Source organism: Callithrix jacchus, chromosome 16 (assembly GCF_049354715.1).
Source record: "Callithrix jacchus isolate 240 chromosome 16, calJac240_pri, whole genome shotgun sequence".
Lineage (NCBI taxonomy): Eukaryota > Metazoa > Chordata > Mammalia > Primates > Cebidae > Callithrix > Callithrix jacchus.
The window spans coordinates 60,635,505-60,645,449 of record NC_133517.1 but is presented as its reverse complement, the minus strand read 5'-3'; the positions used below and the strand labels follow the sequence as shown (position 1 = coordinate 60,645,449).

At 38.0% G+C, this 9,945-nt stretch overlaps 1 pseudogene; it reads right to left on the bottom strand.

Moving 5' to 3' along the window:
- Positions 1 to 6,235: 6,235 nt before the first annotated feature.
- LOC100398660 (beta-enolase pseudogene) lies at positions 6,236 to 7,622 on the bottom strand (annotated as a pseudogene).
- Between the last annotated feature and the right edge of the window lie 2,323 nt (positions 7,623 to 9,945).

The window sequence follows — 9,945 nt, the reverse complement described above, 5'->3', positions numbered from 1 at the left end:
AAAGCAAAATTCTACAAATGGGATTATATCACACTAAAAAGCTTCTGCACAGCAAAGGAAACAAGAGTGAAGGGACAAGCTACTGGATGAGAGAACATGTTTGCAAACTATTCATTTGACAGGGGATGATTATCCAGAAGATATAAAGAATTCAAACATTTCAACTGCAAAATAAACAATTTAAAACTGAACACATTTTCTGAACAGACATTTGTCAAAAGACATTTGCCCATCAAAAGATGAATGAATAAAGATAACATGGCACACATATGCAATGCAATACTCTTCATTCATAAAAAGCAGGATTTCTTGTCATTCATGGCAACATGGATAGAAGTGAAGGACATTTCATCATGTGAAAGAAGCCAGGAGCAGAATGTTAAACAATGCACATTTTCACTCATATGTGGAAGTCAGAAAACAATTTACCCAACACCAGAAAAATGTAGGATAGGATACTAGAGTTTGAGAGGGAAGGAGGAAAGGGAGTATAGGGAGAGGTTTGCTAAAGGATACAAAATTACAGCTAGATAGAAGGACTATGTTCTAGTGTTCTATACAACGGTGGTATCATATAGTTAACAACAGTATATCATATAGTTTCAGATAGCTAGAAGAAGAATATTAAATGTTCCTGACACAATTACCCTGATCCAATTATTATATATTATTTGCATGGCAATAATATATAACATTATTATATATAATATTATTAAATATATAATATAATAATATTTATATTATATATTTATTATATTTATATGAATATTAAATATTTACATTTATTAAATATTAAATATTAATATTAAATATAAATTAAATAAATCAATAAAATAATTAATATTAAATATATATATATCAGGGTAATGCTAATTACTCTGATCTGATTATTATATATTATTTGCATGGCAACATCACTATGTACTCCATAACAACGGACAATTATTAAATGTCAATTTTTTAAAAACTAAAATAAATAAAATTTACAAAAAAAGAAGTGAGATTCTTAAATCAACGTTATAAAGGCCTAAAGTTAGGCAGAAGGTCATGAAAGGTAGCATGAAGCTAACCTGAATATCAGTAATGACTAGGTAACCACCTAGAGAAAAACAAAAAGCTTTATTCTTCATTTGGTATGCAGAAGCATTCTGATAGAACATGTTATAAAACACTGAGAGACACTTGGAGGTTGAGGAGGTATTTGGGTAAAATCCAATGAGGCAAACCATAGAGAGCAATAAGATATTTGTCACAAATATAATGGAAAAGTATTAGGATCCAGGATGTATAAAGAATTTCTAAAATTCAAAAATAAAACCATAAGGATGCTGATTTTCTTTTTTTTTTAATTTTTAATTTTTTATTGCGTTTTAGATTTTGGGGTACATGTGCAGAACATGTAAGATAGTTGCATAGGTACACACATGGCAGTGTGTTTTGCTGCCTTCCACCCCTTCACCCACATTTGGCATTTCTCCCCATGCTATCCCTCCCCAGCTCCCCTGCCCCACTGTCCCTCCCCTATTCCCCTCAATAGACCCCAGTGTGTAGTACTCCCTTCCCTGTGTCCATGTGCTCTCATTGTTCATCACCCGCCTATGAGTGAGAGTATGCGGTGTTTCATTTTCTGTTCTTGTGTCAGTTTACTGAGAATGATGTTCTCCAGATTCATCCATGTCCCTACAAAGGACACGAACTCATCATTTTTGATTGCTGCATAATATTCCATGGTGTATATGTGCCACATTTTCCCAGACCAGTGTATCATCGATGGGCATTTGGGTTGGATCCAGGTCTTTGCTATTGTAAACAGTGCTGCAATGAACCTTCGTGTGCATGTGTCCTTTAGTAGAACGATTTATAGTCCTTTGGATATATACCCAGTAATGGGATTGCTGGGTCAAATGGAATTTCTATTTCTAGGTCCTTGAGGACTTGCCACACGGTCTCCACAATGGTTGAACTAATTTACACTCCCACCAGCAGTGTAAAAGTGTTCCTTTTTCTCCACATCCTCTCCAGCATCTGTCGTCTCCAGATTTTTTAATGATCGCCATTCTAACTGGCGTGAGATGGTATCTCAATGTGGTTTTGATTTGCGTCTCTCTAATGACCAGTGATGATGAGCATTTTTTTCATATGTTTGTTGGCCTCATGTATGTCTTCTTTTGTAAAGTGTCTGATTTTCAAAATAAATGAATAAATTTAGTAGATCCCTTAACAAGAGAAAACAAGAGTGGCAACAAGCATATGGAAAAGCAAGAGGCTCTATCTCATTAGAAAACTTTCAGCTGCAATGAGGCATAATTTGCCACCCACAGCTTGACAAGCATTTGTAAGTCCAAATGACTATTGGGATATAGAACAAAAAAATGCTTATATAGTGCTAATAGGAATGAAAATTGCTTTAGAAACTCTACAAAACGTATTTGCATTCTCTAGTGACATTGCAGAAGTGAATCCTATGACCAGCATTTCAACTACTAAAAGACTTAAGGACATTCTTGACCCTATGCCCCAGAAAAAAATGTTCAAGCATGTTCACATAAGACAAATAGTTGAAATAATTCCAAGTATCCAAGACAAGTAGATGCTTAAATAATTGTGGAATAGTCATACAGTAGAATGCTATATAAGAGTAAAAGAATTAATAAAACAATATACAACATCAACAACAGAATGTTGAGTGAAAATATTAAGTTGCAAAAGAAAATGTATTTATGTTCCTTTTATATAGAATTCAAAAGCATCAACAAATGTAAATTTTGCACATATTGTGAAAGTCATCAGAAACTCAGGAAATACAGAAATAAAACTCCAGCAGATGAGGCAAATAAGCTTGGGGAAGATCAGGCATGAGCTTCAGAGTTAAATACAGTGTTCTACTTCTTAAATGTTGAGGGCTGGCATACTTAGAGAATTTTGGTCTTTCTTTACACATTATTTGTGTATAAAACATTCTTCGATGTAAAAAATATTTAATCAATCATTATGAAAGAGAAATAATACACACAAACTATAGCTTTGCTTGCTAAATGCTTGTTTCTGACTATACACTTCTACCTTATGATTAAATAGTGATTAATTGGCAACAAATAATTGAATAATGAATAGGAAGAAAGTCAGAAAGAGACAAATAATAAAAACAAGAGAGTGGGAGTGATATAGGGACGGGAGACAGGGGAAAGGAAGGAAAAAGAGAATAATATAAAGAAGAAAAAAATTAGAGAGAGAGAGGAAGAAAATAAAAACTTGTCAGAGATGAATCATTATATGTTAAACATTGTGTTACAAGCTTCTGCATGTTTTATTTAACCGTCATACAAAAACTGTAAGGAAGGTATATTCGTTTATAAGTTAAAGATGGGAAAAGTCATTAATATTAAATATTTAAATATTAGGGAAGGAGGATAAAAGGGAGGAGGCAAGAAGAGTGGGAGATAATAAGGTTTGGCTCTGTGTCCCACCCAAACCTCATCTCTAATTGTAATCCCCATAACCCCCCCATATTGAGGGAAGAACCTGATGGGTGGTGACTAGATCATGGAGGTTATTTTCCCCATGCTTCTCCCATGATAGTGAGCTCTCACAAGATCTGATGGATTTAAAAGTGTTTGATAGTTCCTTCTTCATACACGCTGTCTTGCCTGCTGCCATGTAAGACATACCTACTTTTCCTTCCATTAAGATAGTAAGTTTCCTGAGGCCCCCCAGGACATGCAGAACTGTGAGTCAATTAAAGCTCTTTTTTAAATAAATTACCTAGTCTCAGGCAATTCTTTATAGCATTGTGAGAACAAGCTAATATAGGAGGTAATGATAGAAGGAAATATGGAAGAAAAGCATGAAGGAAAAAATGATAGGGAAAAATGAAAACAGAAGGAAAATGTTCACTAAAATAACATTTTTCTCTAGCAGTCTTTATGAAAAAATTGCATTTTAAATAAATATTCTTTTGGAATAGGAAATATAACTTGCAGAACTATATAGCCTTATGTGTAAAATTTATTCCGTGTATCTGTGAGACAAACATACAGAAATTTTTATTTTCTATGTTTTGAAAGTGTGAAGAGAAACAATAGTTGAATATCCTGCTAAAGATCTATGAATGTCCAACTTGTAGCCTCTTTGGATAATGGTTTCTGGCTTACTGAACTCTTAGGAGTAGTTTTCATAGTTAACAAGTCCCCCTTAGTTAGAAATTTTGGGTAAGTTTGATTCACTCATAAAAAATTTGATTCACTCACAGATAAAAACACAGATGCTCAGGTGTATAAGTAAAGTTCTTCATGCTAGCAGCTGAGCTAGACAAGAACCCACTATGTATTGTTCCATATTTTCAAATTTTTCATAAGTTCAACTTTAGATGATTTTTTCCCTTTGGTATAAACTCCATATTCATCATAGATTTACAAAGATTTACTAACTTCTTACAGAATTGAACAAATTAATGGGATTAAATATTTTACTGTGTTTGCTGATTATGTTGATAATGTGTTGAACAGGAGGGAAGAATTCATGAATATTCAAAAAGAAAAAAAGGATCTTGTGAAGCTATGTATGCAATCGGAGATTTGCTCAATTTCACACTTCACCACTGGTGTTAGTGTCAGTAGCAAGTTCAAATCAATTCAGCTCATGCACAATTGCTGAAAGAATGAGTCATACTGTTGGGTTTAATGGAGAGATAATGATGTGCACTTGGTGGTGCAATTTTGAAATCAAATGTGAAGACAGACACTGTCTGTCCTTTGCCGTTTGTCTCTAATGTGGGGCCGTAGGTCATCATAATTTGTCCTCTACTCTGTTGGTTTGATCAGCATTTTACAACAGTGGCAACTAGCTTATTTCAGTATTAATTGATAGTTGCTCTGAAACAAGCATTTGTGTTCTATTTTATTCTTTCAGTAGGTACATTCTGAGTACCTAACGTGTTTTATCAGCTGTGAATCCAGCAATGCAAACATGAGTAGCATGGCCCTGCTCTGGAGACTACTGGGAACACAAACACAGGGAGGTGCATCAGAAAGAGATAAGGACTGTAAGAGGGGGTTTGAAAGGAATTCTGTGTGAGAGCAGGGAGGTGTGCCTGATTATCCCTGTGAGAGTTGGGAACAGGTACATACTAAAGCCCTTGAAATGTGCTAGTAAGAATGTAAAAAAAACCTCTTTAAGACGGAGAATTTTATTATCGCCATCATCATATAGAAACTGAGCTGAGACGTTAAATAATACAGTCCATGTCACAGATTGTTACAATCTGGTAGAGTTTGGTCATGAACTGTAGTCTAATTATCATTTATGTGTCATCACTGCAAAACTGAGAGCATAAAGACTCCATCTTGCTGCCCATATTTGCCCTGATACAGTGCCGCCTACATAGTAGATATTCTATAAACAGTGCTAAAGTTGAATGAATGTTTATGCCAGTAGCCTCCCTAGTAAGCACTCTGCGAAGTTTTGATGGTCCTTTGAAAACCTCTGTGATCACTCTTTGGACTTTCTTGCCAGTAAACCCACGAGAGACAAGAAAGCACAACTAGCCATGTGTTTTTGTGCCCCCTTTGTTTCTAAACCCTCTTCTGCTACATGCTGATTGAATATTTTTCTAGATACTATTATGTAATAAATTCCACAAGTATTTATTGATTGTCTACGATGTGCCAAAAATCATGCTGGGAAATATAGGCACAGCATGGAGCAAGAGAGGTTTAGTGTTTCTTTCCCTCTCAAAGTTTATACTGTGATGGGCATTATTATTTACATTTTTCTATTTCAAAATAAATTCTTATGTTTTTGTTAAAATAAGTGGGCATAACTCTTATAGTTTAAAAAGATTTTTGTAAAATCAAAATTCTACTTAATATTTTTAACTGTTTTTATTTGTGCTTTCTATATGACAGAGTAGGATCTCAGTTTCAACATGAACATTGAAGTAGAGACATATAATTATTGATACTGTGGATACTCCCTTAGAACTTACCAAGTATGACACACTTTGCAGATACTTCACTATCCCTCCTCTAACCCCCATCCTGAAATACAATAGATTCATGTATAGAAATGCCTGCAATTCATTTTTTTTGGTTAATTTTTAGATCAAAAGAGATGAGTTGATATTTTTCAGACTAATGGCTTTAAATAAATGGTAAAAATAGCAAGCAGATTTTTTTTTTTTTTGGTTGGCACTAGTGTTTATTTCAGGAAGCAGGTCTGGAAGACCTGGGGCTGTCCAGTGGAGTCCTGGTTCTCACTTGGCCTTCGGGTGGCGGAACTTTCGTCCAGCAAATATAGCCTTGTCCCCAAGAGCCTCCTCGATCCTCATGAGTTGGTTGTATTTGGCCAGACGCTCTGAGCGACAGGGGGCGCCAGTCTTGATCTGTCCTGTGCAGAGTCCCACCACAAGGTCAGCAATGAATGTGTCCTCAGTCTCCCCAGAGCGATGGCTCACCATCACTCCCCAGCCGTTAGACAGAGCAAGTTTGCACGCCTGGATCGATTCAGTCACCGAGCCCATCTGGTTGACCTTCAGCAGCAGACAGTTACAGGCCTTCTTCTCAACGGCCTGGGCAATCCTCTTGGGGTTGGTGACTGTCAGGTCATACCCCACAATCTGGATGTTCACTCTCGAGAGGAACGAGGTCCAAGTGGCCCAGTCATCCTGGTCAAAGGGGTCCTCGATGGAGACCACAGGGTAGTTCTTGATGAAGCTCTTATACAGCTCTCCAAGCTTCTCCCCAGTGATGTGCCGTGCGGGATCATCAGGTGACTTGAAGTCAAGATCGTACTTCCCATTGCGATAGAACTCAGAGGCTGCCACATCCATGCCGATCACCACCTTGTCTGGATAACCAGCTGCCTGGAGGGCTGTCTTCAGCAGCTCTAGGGCCTCACTGTTCTCCAGGATGTTGGGTGCGAAGCCACCTTCATCACCCACATTGGTGGCATCCTTCCCATACTTGGCCTTGATAACCCCCTTGAGGTGGTGGTAGACCTCAGCACCAATGCGCATGGCTTCCTTGAAGGAGCTGGCTCCCACAGGCAGAATCATGAACTCCTGCATGGCCAGCTTGTTTCCAGCATGGGAGCCCCTGTTGATCATGTTGAAAGCTGGCACTGGGAGTATGAGGTCAGGGTTCCCAGCAAGATCTGCAATGTGGCGGTAAAGGGGGACCCCCTTCTCAGCTGCTCCCGCCTTACACACGGCCAAGGACACGCCCAGGATGGCATTGGCCCCAAACTTGGACTTATTCTCGGTCCCATCCAGCTCAATCATAAATTTGTCAGCTTTTTCTTGATCCACAACACTTAGTTTCTTTTCCAGCAAAGAAGGGCCTAGAGTCTTGTTGATGTGTTCCACAGCCTTCAGGACTCCTTTCCCCAGATAGTGGGCTTTGTCTCCATCTCTTAGTTCCAGAACTTCATAGATACCCGTGGAAGCCCCACTGGGCACAGCTGCTCGGAATCGGCCCTTGGCTGTGTGCAGGTCCACCTCCACTGTGGGGTTGCACCTGGAGTCCAGGATTTCCCGAGCAAAGACTTTCTGTATGGCCATGGCTGGGATGTCTTCGCTGGAGAGCTGGATGGAGCTCCGAGTCTAGGTGGCAGCTGGGACAGTGTCCGCAAGCAGATTTTTTTCTAAACAAAAATTGCTCTTAATCACATTAGCCTGAAGTGCAAATGGAGCTGAAAAAGAATATTTAGCACAGTAATATAAAATTTACCAGGTCTCACAAGTTGTTAAGTAATCTTTAGGTGAGACACAGTGAAGGAGGCATTCTTCAGAACAAATAGATTCAGGGGCGCTAAGACACTTACCCGTAATGGTTACACAGCTAGTAAATGGCAGCTCTGTTTTTATTCAGTCGGTTTTCATTCTGGCATTTTTTTATTTCAGTGAGTAGTAATCACGCCTCTGTTTTAAGTATCTAACACCCTGCTAGGAACTGGGTTTTCTGTGAGAAACAAGACAATCAGACATTCTTTTCTCCTAAGGTTTACTGTCAAATGAGGAGATAGTCAATAAATAAATATAGTAAGTACAAATCTGGGTATGTGATTACAGAGGTAAATTGGGTTATTGGAGAAAAGAGAATGAAGGAGACCTGCTTTCGATTGCAGAAGAATTCTCTGAAGAAGTGGCACCGAAGGAGAGCAAGGGAGAGTTAGAAGAAGCCAAGTCATGAATACATTTTGAAAAGAAAATCATGCATTAGGTCTAAAGTTGAGAAATCCAGTGTTCCTGGCACATTATGACTAAGGGGAACATTTCAGTGGATATATTTGGAAATATTAAGAGACAAGAAATCATGCTGGGCTTCATACACAACAGCAACAATTTTGTTTTTTATTTGAAGAGTAATGGAAAGCTATTAAAAGATTTTTAGTTGAGGGAGAAGATATAATGTTTCATTTCAACATATGTCTGATTATTTCCAAGCCCACACCGTATGCAGTAACCCAAACTGTCTCTGGGTGTGTAATGTGTGAAAGGACTTTGGAAAGCAGGAGAAACTATGCAACTGCAAGGTGGAAATGATAACAATCAATGTCTTCACCTCCTGAGTGGGGAGGATTCAGCTAGTTTTCAAAGGGCTATTTTAGTTGGTATGGTTTTGGGTTTTGTTTCTGCATGGCAATACAACATACTTCCCTTGTACACATGCAATGTAAAATATATAGGCTGGCCCTTTAGACACAAGTAGCAATAATATACCGTTTGCTGAAAAAAATTGGTGTTGTATTGCATGAGAAAGATTCATTAAGAAAGCACCTCAGTAAAACTGATGCTTGCATCAGAAATATTCAGTACCCTTAAGGTGAGGGAGCCCAAAGAACTGCAGAGGAGGAAGTCCACCCAGCCTTCAGATAGATTCCTTCTGATTTTTTTCAGTGCATTTATGTTTTGCTCTTTTGGCTTTTGTTATACTCTTTCTTGCTATGGTCCACTTCTGGACAAAGGCTTCTGACTCTTGAATAAGCTCTGAAATTCTTTGCCTCTCCACATTTAGCTTGATTTCCTACAGATATTTTAGTGAATCTCCACAGAATGCACACTTTAGTGAGAGTGAAGTAAGTGCCCTCATTTATTTACTTATTAATTTATTTAAAGGTTCTAGCTCTGTTATCCAGTGTAGAGTGCAGTGTCAGTGATCACAGCTCATCACAGCCTCCACCTCTAGAACTCAAGCAACCCTCTCACCTAAGCCTCCAGGGTAGCTGGGACTACAGGCATGAACCACCACATCTGGCTGTTTTTTTTTTTTTTTTTTTTTTTTTTTTTTTTATTTTTATTTTTGTAGAGATGGGATCTCCCTAGGTTGCTCAGGCTGATTTTGAACTTCTGGGCCTAAGTGATCTTCCAGCTTTGACCTCCTAAAGTCCTGGGATTATAGGCATGTACCACTGCACCAGGTCTATTTATTTAGTTTTTGAAGAAGTGTTTTCTGCACTTAAGAAAAAACCTTGAAAATGTTCAAATGAATACTAAATAAGAAAAGAGTACAATGAATCCCATGTTCCCCTCCCACAGTCCCAACAACCATCATTTTCCCAGTCTTGTCTCTGTCCCCTTCCCACTTTCCTGTCTGCCGGAGTATTTTTTTTCCATTTCCTGGAGTGTTTCAAATTAAATCTTAGACATCATAACTACTTCACTTGTGAATACTGCAGTGTGTATCATGATCGAACAGGTTTTTCTTCTTCTGTTTTTATCACTTTCTAAACTCAAGGTATTGCTAAAAGTCCTGGAGATAAAGGTTAAAATGAAGGAAGCTTCCACCAGCTCATAATCGGAGCACTCAAAGGCACTTCTTTTGACCCATTGGCTTTAGGCCAAGTCTTCACTTTCTTTAAGTGAAATGAGATTTTCCCTGATATCAGTCTCTCGTATAAACTCTCTGTTGGACTGACCCTTTTTTCTACATTTTCCAGTCTTCACTGAAT